This window comes from Neoarius graeffei, chromosome 8, assembly GCF_027579695.1.
Source record: "Neoarius graeffei isolate fNeoGra1 chromosome 8, fNeoGra1.pri, whole genome shotgun sequence".
NCBI lineage: Eukaryota > Metazoa > Chordata > Actinopteri > Siluriformes > Ariidae > Neoarius > Neoarius graeffei.
Genome location: NC_083576.1, coordinates 71,875,497 through 71,892,445, shown reverse-complemented (window position 1 = coordinate 71,892,445; position 16,949 = coordinate 71,875,497). Strand labels below are relative to the sequence as shown.

General features: G+C 45.0%; 1 protein-coding gene across 1 annotated transcript in view; it reads left to right on the top strand.

Annotated features, from left to right (window-relative positions):
* Positions 1 to 16,949, top strand: part of magi2b (membrane associated guanylate kinase, WW and PDZ domain containing 2b) — a 485,372-nt gene that overhangs the window by 36,219 nt on the left and 432,204 nt on the right. The window lies entirely within an intron of this gene.

Here is a 16,949-nt window from a genome sequence, read left to right as displayed (position 1 = left end):
TGACGTGTAGGTCGCATGAATGCGACCTGTCCGGTCAGACTGCAGTCGCATGTGAAAATATCGGATATGCATCGGATTTAGGACCACATATCCAAGCGGTCTGGGTCGCATGTGAAAAAATCGGATCTGTGTCGTTCAGATTGTCAATAACAAATCGAATACAGGTCGCATATGGGCAAAAAAATCGGATATGGGTCGTTTCAGGGTGCAGTCTGAACGTAGTCTAAAATGCTTTTGTACTGACTCGATAATGTAGAAGTCATAAAACAGAAATCTATAACAAAGTTTGTATGAAAAAAAAGGGTGTCTAAGCCTTTTGCACAGTATTGCAAAACTATTTCAATGTTTTAGCAGAGTCTTATCCAGTTTTTTAAATGTTTCATGCACCACTAATCAGATAAATATAATCACAGGATTGTTTTTTAGACACAGTAGGAAATCTTAGAAGACAATTGTCTCGAGACTGTCCATTGGACATGGGGGAAAATGTTTCACGCTGACTACTAACTCTGAACAAAATATTGTTTGTTAGTACTCTGTTGCAATACTGGCTTTTAATATAATGATATTGCAGAAGGCTGAGCACAAATAATGCTTTTTTAGTTTGCTTAAAAAAAAATGCTTTGGATTCGAAGTATTTCAAAGGATTCAGATTGGTTTGCTGTGTGCTTGGTGATAAATCATGGCAAAAAGATATTTTTTGCTAAATTTAATTTAGCCTTTAACCCTCATAACCCTCATACATCACTGCTTCAGTGGGTTTTTTAAAAATATATTGCAAAGGAAATTGCAAAATGCATTGCAGTGTATTATAGTCGTAACCTGCTATTTATGTCCATCTTGTCTGGCCATACAGCCTACTCAGAAAGCCTTATTGTTAATGTAACAGCGAGTGACAACAGTGTAAAAGATTTTACCGTAATAATGTGCTGAATATATCATTATTAGTGCTGTCAAGCGATTAAAATATTTAATCGCGATTAATGTCGCGACTGTCATAGTTAACTCGCGATTAATCGCAATTTAATCGCACATTTTTGTCACACGAAAAACCATTGTAATTCTCTTACCAGCATAAAAAAGTGAATGGGCTTGTTTTGTACCAATGTTTTTCTTATTGCAAAGCATAACACGTCTTGACACAGCCACTGCAAACTGAAACCTAAGCTGAGCACCGGGGCTCTTCATCCCGAGACTAACAAGAGAACCATGAGTGAAGTGATCTACTGCTTGAGTTAGTCTATCAGAGAGACAGGTTACACAGTGACGGTAGGCTTGACATGCTTGATTACAATATAAAGTACACTATTATATTAACTTTAAGTTGTTCGTTGATAAATATTGCATTGAATCTGATCTTTACTGTTTCAGCTCACTTAACACATTTTGTACTTTTACACTTTCTGCCTGTTGATGCGTCGCGCTGTCCAATCAGAGGCGGCCAAATTTGCATATTACAGGAAGGATTTCTGGGATAGCATTGAGTTTACAGTTCAGAGGGATCTGGCTTCTTTAGACGCTGTCTTCTTAAAACTGAATGAATATTTAAAAAGAGCCAAATGAGCCAGTCTTTTGAACGGCTCTTTTCAAAGAACCGATCACAAAGATGCGGATCCCATCAAAGAGCCATAAATCCCATCTCTACTAGTGCGCTCTGCCCGCGCTGGTTCTTTGAGGGAGGAGGGCAGAGGACTCTGGCTGTGCGGGGCATGGCTAGCTGCTATCGTTTTTCTAAGCAAAGTCTTTGTTGCAAGTTCCTGGCAGTTTCAAAAGCTTATGAAAAACCTACATCATGTCACAGAGCGTTAATCTCGCGATAAAAAAATTATCACCGTTAAAATTGAGTCAAGTTAACGCGTTAATAACGCGACATTTTTGACAGCACTAATCATTATATTACAGACATTTAGCGGATGCTCTTGTCCAGAGTAACGTACAACACATCTGCCCCTTTTCCACCAAAGCAGTTCCAGGGCTGGTTCGGGGCCAGTGCTTAGTTTGGAACCGGGTTTTCTGTTTCCACTGACAAAGAACTGGCTTTGGGGCCAGAAAAACCGGTTCCAGGCTAGCACCAACTCTCTGCTGGGCCAGAGGAAAGAACCGCTTACTGTACGTCAGCAGGGGGGCAGAGTTGTTAAGACCAACAACAATAACAAGACCGCGAAAGATCGCCATTTTTAAACGACGAGAAGCAGCAGCTGTACATACGCGAAGTCATCCATTATTATTATTGTTGTTGTTGCTGCTGCTGCTTCTTCCGTGTTCTTTTTGCTTCGATATTCGCGCCAAGGTTTATGCAAACGTAGCGACGTAACTGACGTATACAGCGACGTAATGACGTGGCTTCCCTTAGCACCGCGAGCTATGGAAAAGCAAACTGGTTCTCAGCTGGCTCGCAAGTTGAACGAGTTGTGAACCAGCACCAGCACTGGCCCCGAACCAGCCCTGGAACTGATTTGGTGGAAAAGGGGTAATCCAGAGCAGCTCGGGGAGCAGTTGGTGGTTCGGTGCCTTGCTCAAGGGCCCTTCAGCCATTCCTGCTGGTCTAGGGAATCAAATCAGAGACCTATTGGTCCCAAAGCTGCTTCTCTAACCATTAGGCCATGGCTTCTTGTAGTGTTGCAGTCGAGTCACTAAACCTCGAGTCCAAGTCCAGTCTCGAGTCCCCAGTGTTCAAGAAAAAATTTTTGAGTCGAGTCCACTATTGATACGAGAACAAGACTCCTACCGTTCCATTTGACGGTGGGTGTTTTAGCTCCATTAACATTAGTTTGTTCCTGAACATGACGCATGAACAGGTGAGTGTGCTTCTCTTTGTCAGGGAGTGTGAAGTATTCTGTCAGAGATGGTTGGGAGACGGATGTAAGTGCAGAAGGTGTGTTTATTAATACAAGTGAAGACAGAAACAATCCAGAACGGCAGGCAAAATCGTAAAACGGTGAAACAGGCAACAGATCGAGCGAAGCCAAGGCCGGATTAACTATATGGGCCTGCGGCACAGTGCCCAGGGGCACTAACCACTCCCAGCCAATGGGGGGGCACCACATGACAGAACCTTTAAAAATATTTTTCGTGAATGTTTGTACACTTAAAATGGTTATACACTTGACATTGTTAAATAGTCATATATAATTCATTATGAACACTAATTTCATAAGAACAACAATAATCATAATTCTGAGCAAGAGTGGCCTATGTGACCATTAACCCCCCTTTCCTCAACCTGTCAGTTGAACCAGTCCATCTACGGTGATATCGTTGGTATCAATTTTTTAAAAACCGCGGTAGAAATGAAAAATGGACAGACATCAATTGAGTGGTTGTGCGAAGAGAAAATAAAAAAAAGAGAAAGACTCCAGGCGTGTAGCTGTAATTAAAAATGTTCCAGTGTTAGATCGTTTTTTTTTTTATGAAAACACGATGAGGATCCCCTTGAGACATACAAATGCTGCTCATTTTTGAATAAGACATTTCAATATGCCTCCATGCATATCGTTGGTTGTTTTCAGTGAATTTGATGGGCTGATGTCTCATCTCATCTCATCTCATTATCTCTAGCCGCTTTATCCTTCTACAGGGTCGCAGGCAAGCTGGAGCCTATCCCAGCTGACTACGGGCGAAAGGCGGGGTACACCCTGGACAAGTCGCCAGGTCATCACAGGGCATGGGCTGATGTAGCCTACTTAATACATTTTCAATGAGGAAGAATGACCTTGTTTATGTGTACTATTGTTTATGTATATGCTACTACACGGCAAATTCCCCAGTGTTGAATTAACACCCAGAGTGTTTATATTGGTCCAATTGGACCAATATAAACACTCTGGGTGTTAATTCAACACTGAGGAATTTGCTGTGTATTTTTGACAGCAAAGGGCAAGGTTTGTGAGTGTGTGCGGGGGGGGCACTTGAGGTATAGTGCCCAGGGGCACCGCATTGGCTTAATACGGCACTGAGCGAAGCACAAACAGGCTATCGTAGACTCGGCAGAATCAAAAACAAGAAACAGGAAATTAGGAATCAGGAAACCAAACAAGGAAATCAGGCTCGTAATGTGTCAGGAATGCAACTCAATACTTCGCAAAGTAAGTGTGTTTTTAGATAGGTACGCTGATTGTGCCTTAATCCTGTGCAGGTGCGAGTTGTTTACGGCACATGCGTGAGAGTCTGCTTGGCACGCGCACTGTCCGGAGCGCACCCGAGAGTCTATCTGATGCACGCGCCAAGGTGCGCAGGTGTGAGACTCTTGCATGAAATTAGTACAAAATTGATGTAGATATAAATATCTTATGCCAAATTATTATGGTGTGTTACAAAAAATAAAGAAAAAAATCTGAGTCCTTGTCTCCAATTTACGAGTCCGAATGCAGTTAATGCACGAGTCCGAGTCCAAATCCGAGTCATCAGTGCTCAAGTCCAAGTCAAGTCACGAGTCCTTAAAATTAGGGCACAAGTCCTGGACTCGAGTAGTCTGGTTAACACCAGACCATATCACAAGTGAAATATGGTCTGGAATCCGCCTATTGAATTTCTCGTAGGGGAGGTGTGGTTTACGATTGTCAACGGCCGTTTATTGGACGTTGCGAATGTCTATCATTTGGCGTATACGTAGCCCATGGCCAATCATGGCAGTTGTACCCGGTGACGTAGTTAGAGCGACGAAGAAGACGAAGAGGCGAAGAAAGACTGTAACGCCAAACGCTGTTCTTTTTTTAAAACAAACTTTCGCTCTAAACTATTCAGAACAGTGTCTAAAGCTTGATCGAAAGTTTGGTTCGTATCGCTCGCCGCCATGTTAAATGTGATCCGTAAACAGTCCCAAATAAACTACAAGCTTCCGTTTGTCAAGTAGTACGCGTCACCGTCTTTCCACCCCTCCCCCACTCTCTGATTGGCTCCCTAACTCAGGCGAGCCTTTAGACCATAGTTTCCATGCTGTCTTTTCAGATCGGAACGACTGTGCAAAGCAGCATGGGATTTCCCAGGCTAGGACTCGAGTATTACAAGCCTGGCTTCCTGCAATATTGAGTTGATTATTGGCATATGTGTGGTGGCCTGGGAAAACCCTTTTTGATATTTTCTGCTCTACATAAATCTGAAAACTGCAGGCTTTCCTGACTTGAAATTTGTTCCCAAAAGTGAAACAGGTGAAAATTGCATTTGAAGATTTGATTCTGTGCAGTGCAGGAGCATCATGGGCATTTTGGCAGCCGGTATCTTTTTACGAATTGAATTGTCTGTTTCCCGACAGCATGCAACTACCCAACAGCTTCATCAAAGCCAGACATTACAGTGGCAGGGCTTTGGACATCTTTAGGCAAACTGATAGTTTTTAACATTGTGTTGGTGAGACTGGGTCTCTACCCAATATCATCTTCACAGGAAGGTACAGGAAGATAACCTAAGCAACGTTCTTCCTCTACTTGTGGCTGCTGCTGTACATTTGAGGTCACCACAGCGGATCTCATCTCATCTCATTATCTGTAGCCGCTTTATCCTGTTCTACAGGGTCGCAGGCAAGCTGGAGCCTATCCCAGCTGACTACGGGCGAAAGGCGGGGTACACCCTGGACAAGTCGCCAGGTCATCACAGGGCTGACACATAGACACAGACAACCATTCACACTCACATTCACACCTACGCTCAATTTAGAGTCACCAGTTAACCTAACCTGCATGTCTTTGGACTGTGGGGGAAACCGGAGCACCCAGAGGAAACCCACGCGGACACGGGGAGAACATGCAAACTCCACACAGAAAGGCCCTCGCCGGACACGGGGCTCGAACCCAGGACCTTCTTGCTGTGAGGCGACAGCGCTAACCACTACACCACCATGCCCACAGCGGATCTGTTCTGCATATTTGATTAGGCATAGGATTTATACCGGACGCCCTTCCTGACGCAATCCTCCCCAATCTATCCGGGCTTGGGACCGGCGCTAAGTATACACTGGTCTTGTGCAACCCCAGTGGCTGGGTATTTTACCTAATCTGCATGTCTTTGGACTGTAGGGAAACACCAGAGCACCTGGAGGAAATCCATGCAAACTCCACACAGAAAGACCCCCGTCGGCCATGAGATTCAAACCCGGAACCTTCTTGCTGCGAGGTGACAGTGCTAACCACTACACCTACACCAGCATGCCACCCTTAGCAAGATTAAACAGTTAAAAAACAACAACAAATTTTTGTGTCAGTTTTGGGGGCCTAATGGTTAGAGAAGCAGCTTTAGGACCAAAAGGTCACCGGTTTGAGTCGCTTGACCAGCAGGAATGGCTGACGTGCCCTTGAGCAAGGCACCAAACCCCTAACTGCTCCCCAGGCTGCTCTGGGTATGCTGCATGCTGCTCTGGATAAGAGTGTCTGCTAAATGCCTGTAATGTGATGAAATAGTTTTGGTGATTCTTAAAGTTGAGGCATCAAAGTATGTTAGAGGCAGAAAAGCAATTTTGGCCAAAAATTTCATTTCTATTTTTTTGAGCCAGATTTCAGCAACATTAAGGTCTGATGTGTTTCCCCCGTTTACACTATATGGCCAAAGATTTGTGGACACCTGGCCATGACTGCCATATGCACTTATTGAACGTCCCATTCCAGATTTAGTCCCTGCTGTTGATGTTATTCAGCTACAAGAGCATTACTGAGGTCAGCTAAAGTGGCTTGTAAAAAGCACTACCTACCACCTTTCACATGCCTGAGCAGTGCTCCCCCTGGGTTCTGAAAAATATTCTCACCTTTTTTTTTTTTTATAGAGCTGGGCGATATGGCCTAAAAAAAAATCTTCGATTTTTTCACAAAAAATTCGATTTTCAATTTTAATCGATTTTTTTCCCCTACTAAAAATCAAACTACAGATGACAAAGAAATGGTTCAAAACAAGTTTTACCTTTATTTTGTTTTCACTTAAATTTCCCCTTTGGGGTTAAAGTGCAACCAGAAACCAAAAAGAAGCCAAAAAACAAGCTTGTAGATGAGATGGCAGACCATGCCATTGTAAATAGTGAGAACATACAGTAACTTTTAGAACGCTTTCTCCAACATAGCTTACTTTCAAACTGGCACTGACACAATGCACCCTCAAACTTTAAAAAATAAATAAATAAATGCCCCCTCCAAAAAAAAAAAATTATATATACATACAAGTAGTCGTCGACTTACGACTGCGTTTGGTTACAACTGACCGGTCGTAAACCGATCTGGTCGTAAGTCGGCCTATGTTAAATGAACGTAAGTATATTGTGATGTGTAATGATATTGTAATCATCTTAAAGTCTTATTTTATCAACATTTTCTTATTTCATTACCTTGGCTCATTATTTGGTTTAAGTCAAACACTGCATACTACACTGCGTACAGTACAATTCGTTTAATATGTGCAAAACAAAAAATACGAAATACAGGTGTGAAAAACAGAAAACATTTTAGTTTGAAACATACCAAAATACAAATGTAAAACATAGCAAAATACAAAATTTAGTGACCGCTGGCATCACTGGTGCTTGGCTGTGGGTCGTCTACGTCATCATCAGCTGTTGCAGCGCTCGGGCTGGCAGGAGCATTTGCTTGTTTCATAAACCAGGAGCTGGGGCGGAAACTGTATGACAGAGTGCGCGAGGGAGCGTGAGAGAGACTGCCTGTGTGCCTGGAGCTGGGGCGGAAACTGTTGGACGCGGCGAGAGGCGCTGCCAGGAGCTGGGGCGGAAACTGTCGTACGCTCAGCTAGCTCAGCTGGGAAACACTTGCCAGTTATAACCAGACGGTCGTAAAGTCAATCGGTCATTAGTCGCATAGGTCGTAAGTCGACGACTATCTGTGTGTGTGTGTGTGTGTGTGTGTGTGTATATATATATATATATATATATATATATATATATATATATATATATATGTGTGTGTGTGTGTGTGTGTTATTTACCAGCTTATGGTCTTTCCATATCGTGAAATACCGTGACCGAGGTCTTGAATGTACCATGACCGAGGTCTTGAAAGTACAAGGCCGAGGTCACGGTATTTCACCATACGGACCGACCTTAAGCTGGTAAATAATATATTTATTTTTTTCTTTACCAAATTCTAACAGAAAACGAGAGCACCCGAAAGGGAAAACCGAGCCAAGCCGCCATTTTGAATCCTCATTCACGGCTGTAATGCAAATGGCTTCGTCCTCGGTATCCAAGTGCACTTCCATGGCAGGAAAAAAAACTACATTTTGCCGCCTATGTAGTCCCCTATTTATACAAATAGGAGTCATTCAGGATTCAGCCATGTTTTTGCTCGGTGTTAGCAACAGTTAGAGGTTTTTAGCTTTCTCCTGCAATGTTTTATTTTATTTCTTCCTCAGGGTAGTAAAACTCACTTTTGCTGTGAAGACTGTCGTTATCGCTATCTCATCTCATTATCTCTAGCCGCTTTATCCTGTTCTACAGCGTCGCAGGCGAGCTGGAGCCTATCCCAGCTGGCTACGGGCGAAAGGCGGGGTACACCCTGGACAAGTCGCCAGGTCATCACAGGGCTGACACATAGACACAGACAACCATTCACACTCACATTCACACCTACGGTCAATTTAGAGTCACCAGTTAACCTAACCTGCATGTCTTTGGACTGTGGGGGAAACCGGAGCACCCGGAGGAAACCCACGCGGACATGAGGAGAACAGTTATCGCTATCCATGCTGTAAAATTAATGCTATTCTCCTGAGAAATGCTGGCAAAAATTTATAAGACTTTTGATATTATAAATGAATCTTATAAAAAAAAGATTAATGTTGAAAAAAAATGCTACAATGTTTGTTGTTGTTGTGAACGAGCGAGTCGCCAGAGGTCCATAACTGGGGTCCATATCGTTAGTCTGGCTAACGCGACTTCAAAGCTCTGCGAGCATTTGGTCTGGCAAAGCTATTAAGCCCATCCGTTTCCCAAAGCGTGTGGTTGACCCGCCTCCCTGAAATGCCTCAGTTTGCTACTGGTCGAAGCCAGAAAAGGCTGTGACGAAGCTTAAACCAATCACATCACTCTTTCCTCTGACGTATGTGATGCGACGGGGCTAACTGGTAGATTAAACCATAGACATCCTATTATTAAACTCTTACCGAAGCCGGTCGGAAGCAAGGCGAAAACGTCCTTCCTTTCAATAAATACCTCCAGGGCTGCTCTTTGCTCCGTTTTCAATGAGAACTTCCCGTTGAATGCTTTCAATACAGCATTCGTGAATGAAGCGCTTCCGGCATAGATTCTGTAAACAATCTGTGGCTTCTGGTCGCAGTTCTACTACGTCAGTGCCTTGAACACGCCTCTACCCAGGGCCGTTGGAGATGCTCAAATTTGATTGGCTCCCGATTTTTCGGGAGCTTGGAAAAGCTGTAGATAGCTTGCCTTGCCAGACTAAGTTCGCAACAGGTCCTCGTGTTGCGTCACACTTAGGATGGGCGGGCCCAGGCTACCATATCGTAGGATACGGACCCGCTCGCCAGCCAATCAGAGCGCAGGATTTGGACCGCGAAAATAAATAAATAAATAAAATTCTGTCCTTTTCGATAAAACTGACAAAATAGGAAAAAAAATCCAGACTTTTCCACCGTATGTATAGGCACCATGTCTTTTGCAATAAATATCGTGATAGCATCTGTGATTGCCTTCCACCGCGCCCCATTCTTATTATATGGCACACAGTTCGAAAATGTGTCGGGGACAGTTGCTTGCTTTACTTTGAATGGTGCGCTCGTGCTGCGGCTGTTTTCATTCCGCTGGGAGCAGCACTTCTCCCGCTCTGCTGCAGCCTTCTGTTTAAGGTGTTGGAATAAATTCATCGTGCTGCTTCCTTTGGAAGCAACCGTTTTCAAACACACCTTACAACGAGGACTTATTTGGTCTGCGTCCGACGCCGCAAAACCGAACCAATTCCAGATCACGGAGGAAGTTACTCCTTGGGCGCAAGTTGCGGCTTTCCCCCAATCGCTGCCATGCTGTTTGTGTGTGTCTATGGCAAGCGCGCGGGAGGAGGGCTATAGTGTCAGTGCCCGATCCGTCCCTGCTGCCTGATCTGTTCTGCACATGCGCAGAGGGGAGTGTCGGTGGCGGAAGTTAAAACTGAGAGAACACCGATTTTCATAAAAACACATCGTCCTTAACTGTAAATTCGAATTAATCGATAAAATCGATTTATCGCCCAGCTCTACCTTTTTTCCTTGAAAAATCAAGTCAGAGAAGTATTCTTAACTTATTTTTTCTTCACTTAGTCTGTATTTTTCTTAGTTACCGACTTATCGAAGTGGACTTAATAAGGTTTATACCAACCAAACTGGCACAATTCAAATATTTATAGAGATACAGCTCTGTCCATTACAATTTGGGCTCCACTCCAGCCTCTAATAAGAAAGACGTGATTTTGGGCAGCCTGTGCACCGTCAAGCTAAAATAAACCTCTTTAGTTTGAGCTTACTGAAGGTTATTTTAGCATGGAATTATTCAAAAGCGGTATTAGGATTCCTTTCAACAGAAAACTTGTTTTACAACTGAACAGAGTTGAGAACAGTCCTGGAACAACCAACAGTGAAGGAATCTGAATTCCCCGTCGATTTACGAACCAAACACGGAATGACACCACGTTTTTTTTATTGTATGTTCGCCACGGGGACTCAACACACCATGCCGCCCGAAACATAGCTCCCTTCAGTCACTTGCTGGCTGACTGCATTTTCCTTTGGCATTTTTTTTTTTACCAACCCCTGTATTCCTGACACTGTCCAATGCGTTCAGGGATGGCAGGGGCTCTGAGTGTTTTTTACCTCTCATGCCAGAATCTGGTCTTCCCAGGCAGTCTCCTGTCTCAGTACAAACCAACTCTTAAAGGTATATAGGTGCAACACCAATCTCCGTTTCGATAGCCCTCAGCCTCTTGCTTATACAGCTAGGGTTACAGTGTGGGGTTAGTCCTCTGGTAACCGCAAGAGTGTTTTTTACCGACCCCTGTATTCCTGACACTGTCCGATGTGCTCGGGGACGGCAGGGGCTCTGAGTGTTTTTTACCTGCCCCTGTATTCCTGACACTGTCCGATGTGCTCGGGGACGGCAGGGGCTCTGAGTGTTTTTAACCGGCCCCTGTATTCCTGACACTGTCCGATGTGCTCGGGCATGGCAGGGGCTCTGTGTGTTTTTAACCGGCCCCTGTATTCCTGATACTGTCCGATATGCTCGGGCATGGCAGGGGCTCGGAGTGTTTTTTTATCTCTCACACCGGAATCTGATCTTCCCAGGCAGTCTCCTGTCCCAGTACTAATCAACTCTTTAAGGCATATAGGTGCAGCACCGATCTTCGTTTCGATAGCCCTCGGCCTCTTGCATATAGACAGCTAGGGTTACAGTGTGGGGTTAGTCCTCTGGTAATCGCGAGAGTGTTTTTTACCGACCCCTGTATTCCTGACACTGTCCGATGTGCTCGGGGACGGCAGGGGCTCTGAATGTTTTTTACCTACCCCTGTATTCCTGACACTGTCCGATGTGCTCGGGGACGGTTGGGGCTCTGAGTGTTTTTTACTGACCCCTGTATTCCTGACACTGTCTGATGTGCTCGGGGATGGTAGGGGCTCCGAGTGTGCCTCCCCCGTGGCTGTTTCAGCCTTTAAATCATCTTCAGTACTTGAAAAAGCCCGCCCAAAAAACTTGATCAGCTTAGACTGCAATTGACCGTAGGTGTGAATGTGAGTGTGAATGGTTGTCTGTGTCTATGGCTACGTTTACATTAGACCGTATCTGTCTCGTTTTCTTCGCGGATGCACTGTCCGTTTACATTAAACCCCCTGGAAACGCCAGGAAACGGGAATCCGCCAGCGTCCACGTATTCAATCCAGATCGTATCTGGTCCGGTGCTGTGTAAACATTCAGAATACGCGGATACGCTGTGCTGAGCTCTAGCTGGCGTCTCATTGGACAACATCACTGTGACATCCACCTTCCTGATTTGCTGGCGTTGGTCATGTGACGCGACTGCTGAAAAACGGCGCGGACTTCCGCCTTGTATCACCTTTCATTATAGAGTATAAAAGTATGAAAATACTGCAAATACTGATGCAAATACTGCCCATTGTGTAGTTATGATTGTCTTTAGGCTTGCCATCCTTCCACTTGCAAGTAGTAAGTGATATGCGCTGGGATCACACACACAGCGGCTCAGTCCCGAATCGTGGCTTGTGCACTTCACTTGCGCGCTGTGTGAGCTGCGCAGGGCCGGAGTGCGCACCCTCCAGAGGGCACTCGCTGTTCAGGGCGGAGTGATTTGGAGCGCAGGATGCCTTCGGAGCCGAGCGTATCCGTGTATTAGGCTTGCCATCCTTCTACTTGCAAGTGGTGAGCCTTGCGCGGCTTGCCATCCTTCTACTTGCAAGTGGTGAGCCTTGCGCATGCCCTAAATGCACTGGGATCATGTTACGCGCCGTCTGAAATGCACTGGGATCATGTTACGCGCCGTCTAAAGTCATGTGATTAGCGTATCCGCGTATTGGCGTTGCTGTGTGCACGGCTAACGGTTTTAGTGTAAATGCGAATCGTTTTAAGAACGTTAATCTGATGATCCGCTGATTCGACGTAATGTAAACGTAGCCTATGTGTCAGCCCTGTGATGATCTGGCGACTTGTCCAGGGTGTACCCCGCCTTTCGCCCGTAGTCAGCTGGGATAGGCTCCAGCTTGCCTGCGACCCTGTAGAACAGGATAAAGCGGCTAGATAATGAGATGAGATGAGCTTAGACTGCATCATTGTGTGGTGCAAAGTCAAAGTCCCTCTCACACCAGCATCTGGTCTTCCCAGGCAGTCTCCTGTCCCAGGACTAACCAACTCTTTAAGGCATATAGGTGCAGCACCGATCTCCATTTCGATAGCCCTCGGCCTCTCGCTTATACAGCTAGGGTTACAGTGGGAGGGCTGGTCCTCTGGTAACCACAAGAGTTTGAGTTCCCCACTCACATCTGTATTGCAGTGTGCCTTGCCAGACTATAGTAGGTACCATTTTTACAATGGTCTTTGGTATGACCTGACCGCAAGTGGAATTCGCGATCTCTCGGTTGAGAGGCGGACACACTAACCACTAGGCCAACTCATGGTCATTGTTTAGTGCATGCAGAGATAATTACACCACCACACCAGGCCAATTAAGACGCACTGCGATTGGTCAAAAGCTTGGTACTCATTTGGTCATCATGTGTAGTCTATTTATTTAATTAAAAATTGGTCACAAGCACATGCTCATAGTTTACACTCTGGCTTTTCTCTGTGTCTTCAGTGGGGTTGGATTTCAGCAAACGGTGGGATATGTGGAGGCATTTCTAGAAAAGATGACTTATGATGATGATAAAGGTGACAAATGCATCCGTCACTGTGATGACTGCTAGTAATTTTCTCTTCATCACTGATGGATTATGCTCGTCAATGACGAGCGTGACAAGCGCCAGCGGGAACCCTGCATGAGCTCAACAAGTGGCTAGTGAGTGATGACTGGGACATCACCAGGATTTGGACTCGCAACTTAGTGACAATAGAGCAAACGCATTTCTGTTGTTCCACTCCCACTTTCTTATTCTTCTTCAAACCTACCTAGTGTTATAACACGTGACTTATCAGAGTAATGTGTTCAGCATTAAACAGAAAGTTACTTGTTTCTGAAAGTTCTCGTTTACTGTCTCAAAAACCCATTGTGCATTTTTTTTTTCCAAAACTCAGGCTTTTAGAGAATTGACTAATCATTATTTCATGTTTATGTATTAAGTTATATAGGGATGTGCATCTCTCATGAAGGTCACCTTTAAGCTAATAATGTTTCATATGGGGCGGCACGGTGGTGTAGTGGTTAGCGCTGTCGCCTCACAGCAAGAAGGTCCTGGGTTCGAGCCCCGTGGCCGGCGAGGGCCTTTCTGTGTGGAGTTTGCATGTTCTCCCCGTGTCCGCGTGGGTTTCCTCCGGGTGCTCCGGTTTCCCCCACAGTCCAAAGACATGCAGGTTAGGTTAACTGGTGACTCTAAATTGACTGTAGGTGTGAATGTGAGTGTGAATGGTTGTCTGTGTCTATGTGTCAGCCCTGTGATGACCTGGCGACTTGTCCAGGGTGTACCCCGCCTTTCGCCCGTAGTCAGCTGGGATAGGCTCCAGCTTGCCTGCGACCCTGTAGAAGGATAAAGCGGCTAGAGATAATGAGATGAGATGTTTCATATGTTTATGCTGCTGTAGCCATTCTGTCTTTACCTTTGGGCCTCTGGGATATGGATTCGAGCATCTATCATGCTGTAAGATGCTGTTCCAGTTCTGTCAGTTCTCAAATGGAGATTGGCATGGAAAGTTCCATTTACTTTAATGCACAAGTGTAGGAGCCTGCATGTGCGCCATGGTGCTGTTGTGTCACGCAGCTGGACATTAATCTCAGTGAATGCAGGCTGTGGAGGAAAGGAAGGGTTTCATATCCACAGCCATGACTTTGCAGGTCACTATTAAACCTATTCAAGCTGAAGAGACTTACATTCCTCTGTTTTGTAACTACTTACTATTATTACCTGGGTGTTTACGGGGTTAATCAGCTAGGTGAAGATGTCACAGGATTGTGAATAGATTACAAACAGACACAGCGAATGAGTGTGCTGAAGAGCCTCTTTTTCTCTGATCCCAGGGGATGGAAGGCGCTCCGGAATCGAGTCCGTTCTCAGTACAGTTCACCATCTACCCCAGAAATACACTACCGTTCAAAAGTTTGGGGTCACCCAGACAATTTTTGTGTTTTCCATGAAAAGTCACACTTTTATTTACCACCATAAGTTGTAAAATGAATAGAAAATATAGTCGAGCCATTTTTCTGGCCATTTTGAGCATTTAATTGACCCCACAAATGTGATGCTCCAGAAACTCAATCTGCTCAAAGGAAGGTCAGTTTTATAGCTTCTCTAAAGAGCTCAACTGTTTTCAGCTGTGCTAACATGATTGTACAAGGGTTTTCTAATCATCCATTAGCCTTCTGAGGCAATGAGCAAACACATTGTACCATTAGAACACTGGAGTGAGAGTTGCTGGAAATGGGCCTCTATACACCTATGGAGATATTGCACCAAAAACCAGACATTTGCAGCTAGAATAGTCATTTACCACATTAGCAATGTATAGAGTGGATTTCTGATTAGTTTAAAGTGATCTTCATTGAAAAGAACAGTGCTTTTCTTTCAAAAATAAGGACATTTCAAAGTGACCCCAAACTTTTGAACGGTAGTGTAAGTATATCATAAGGTGCCATTTTGCTGATGCAGAGCTCTTGGTACACCAGGTTGTTCTGCTTCACTAAGCCCATGTTTACATTAGACCGTATCAGCGGATCATCAGATTAACGTTTTTAAAACGATTAGCGTGCACACAGCAACGCCAATACACGATTTGCGTGCACACAGCAACACCAATACACGGATACGCTCGGCTCCGCAGGCATCCCGTGCTCCAAATCACTTCGCCCTGAACAGCGAGTGCCCTCTGGAGGGTGCGCACTCCGGCCCTGCGCAGCTCACAGAGCGCGCGAGTGAAGTGAACAAGCTGTGATTCGGGACTGAGCCGCTGTGTGTGTGATCCCAGCGCATATCACTTACCACTTGCAAGTGGAAGGATGGCAAGCCTAAAGACAATCATAACTACACAATGGGCAGTATTTGCATCAGTATTTGCAGTATTTTCATACTTTTATACTCTTTAATGAAAGGTGATACAAGGCGGAAGTCCGCGCCGTTTTTCAGCAGTCGCGTCACATGACCAACGCCAGCGAATCAGGAAGGTGGATGTCACAGTGACGTTGTCCAATGAGACGCCAGCTAGAGCTCAGCACAGCGTATCCGCGTATTCTGAATGTTTACACAGCACCGGAGCTGACACGATCTGGATTGAATACGTGGACCCTGGCGGATTCCCGTTTCCCGGCGTTTCCAGGCGGTTTAATGTAAACGGACAGTGCATCCACGAAGAAAACGAGACAGATACGGTCTAATGTAAACTTGGCCTAAAACTAATCAGTACTCATTGTTTTTAACACCAGGTGTGTCTGCTAATGTGTGTGTGTGTGTGTGTTGTAGTTGAGTCACTAAACCTCGAGTCCGAGTCCAGTCTCGAGTCCCCAGTGTTCAAGTCCAAGTCATTAAAAAAAAATTAGAGTCGAGTCCACTATTGATCCGAGTCTGATCCGAGTCGAATCCGAGAACAAGACTCCAACTGCACCATTTGACGGTGGCTGTTTTAGCGCCATTAACATTAGTTTGTTCCTGAACATGACGTATGAACAGGTGAATGTGCTTCTCTTTATCAGGGAGTGCGAAGTATTCTGTCAGAGATGGTTGGGAGACGGATGTAAGTGCAGAAGGTGTGTTTATTAATACAAGTGAAGACAGAAACAATCCAGAACGGCAGGCAAAATCGTAAAACGGTGAAACAGGCAACAGGTCGAGCGAGGCACAAACAGGCTATCGTAGACTCGGCAGAATCAAAGACGAGAAACAGGAAATCGGGGATCAGGAAACCAAACAAGGAAATAAGGCTCGGTAATGTGTCAGCAATGCAACTCAATACTTCACAAAGTAAGTGTGTTTTCACAGTTTTTATATAGGCACGCTGATTGTGCCTTAATCCTGTGCAGGTGCGAGTCGTTTACGGCGCGCTCGAGAGTCCGCTTGGCGCGCGCGCTGTCACAAGTGCGCCTGAGAGTCTATCTGATGCACACGCCAAGGTGCGCAGGTGTGACACTCTTGCACAAAATTAGTACAAAATTAATGTAGATATAAATATCTTATGCCAAATTATTATGGCATGTTACAAAAAAGTAAAGAAAAAATCGGAGTCCTTGTCTCCGATTTCTGGTCAAGTGACGAGTACTTAAAATTAAGGCACGAGTCAGATTCGAGTCCGAGTCCTGGATTCGAGTACTACAAGCCTGGTGTACTATAAG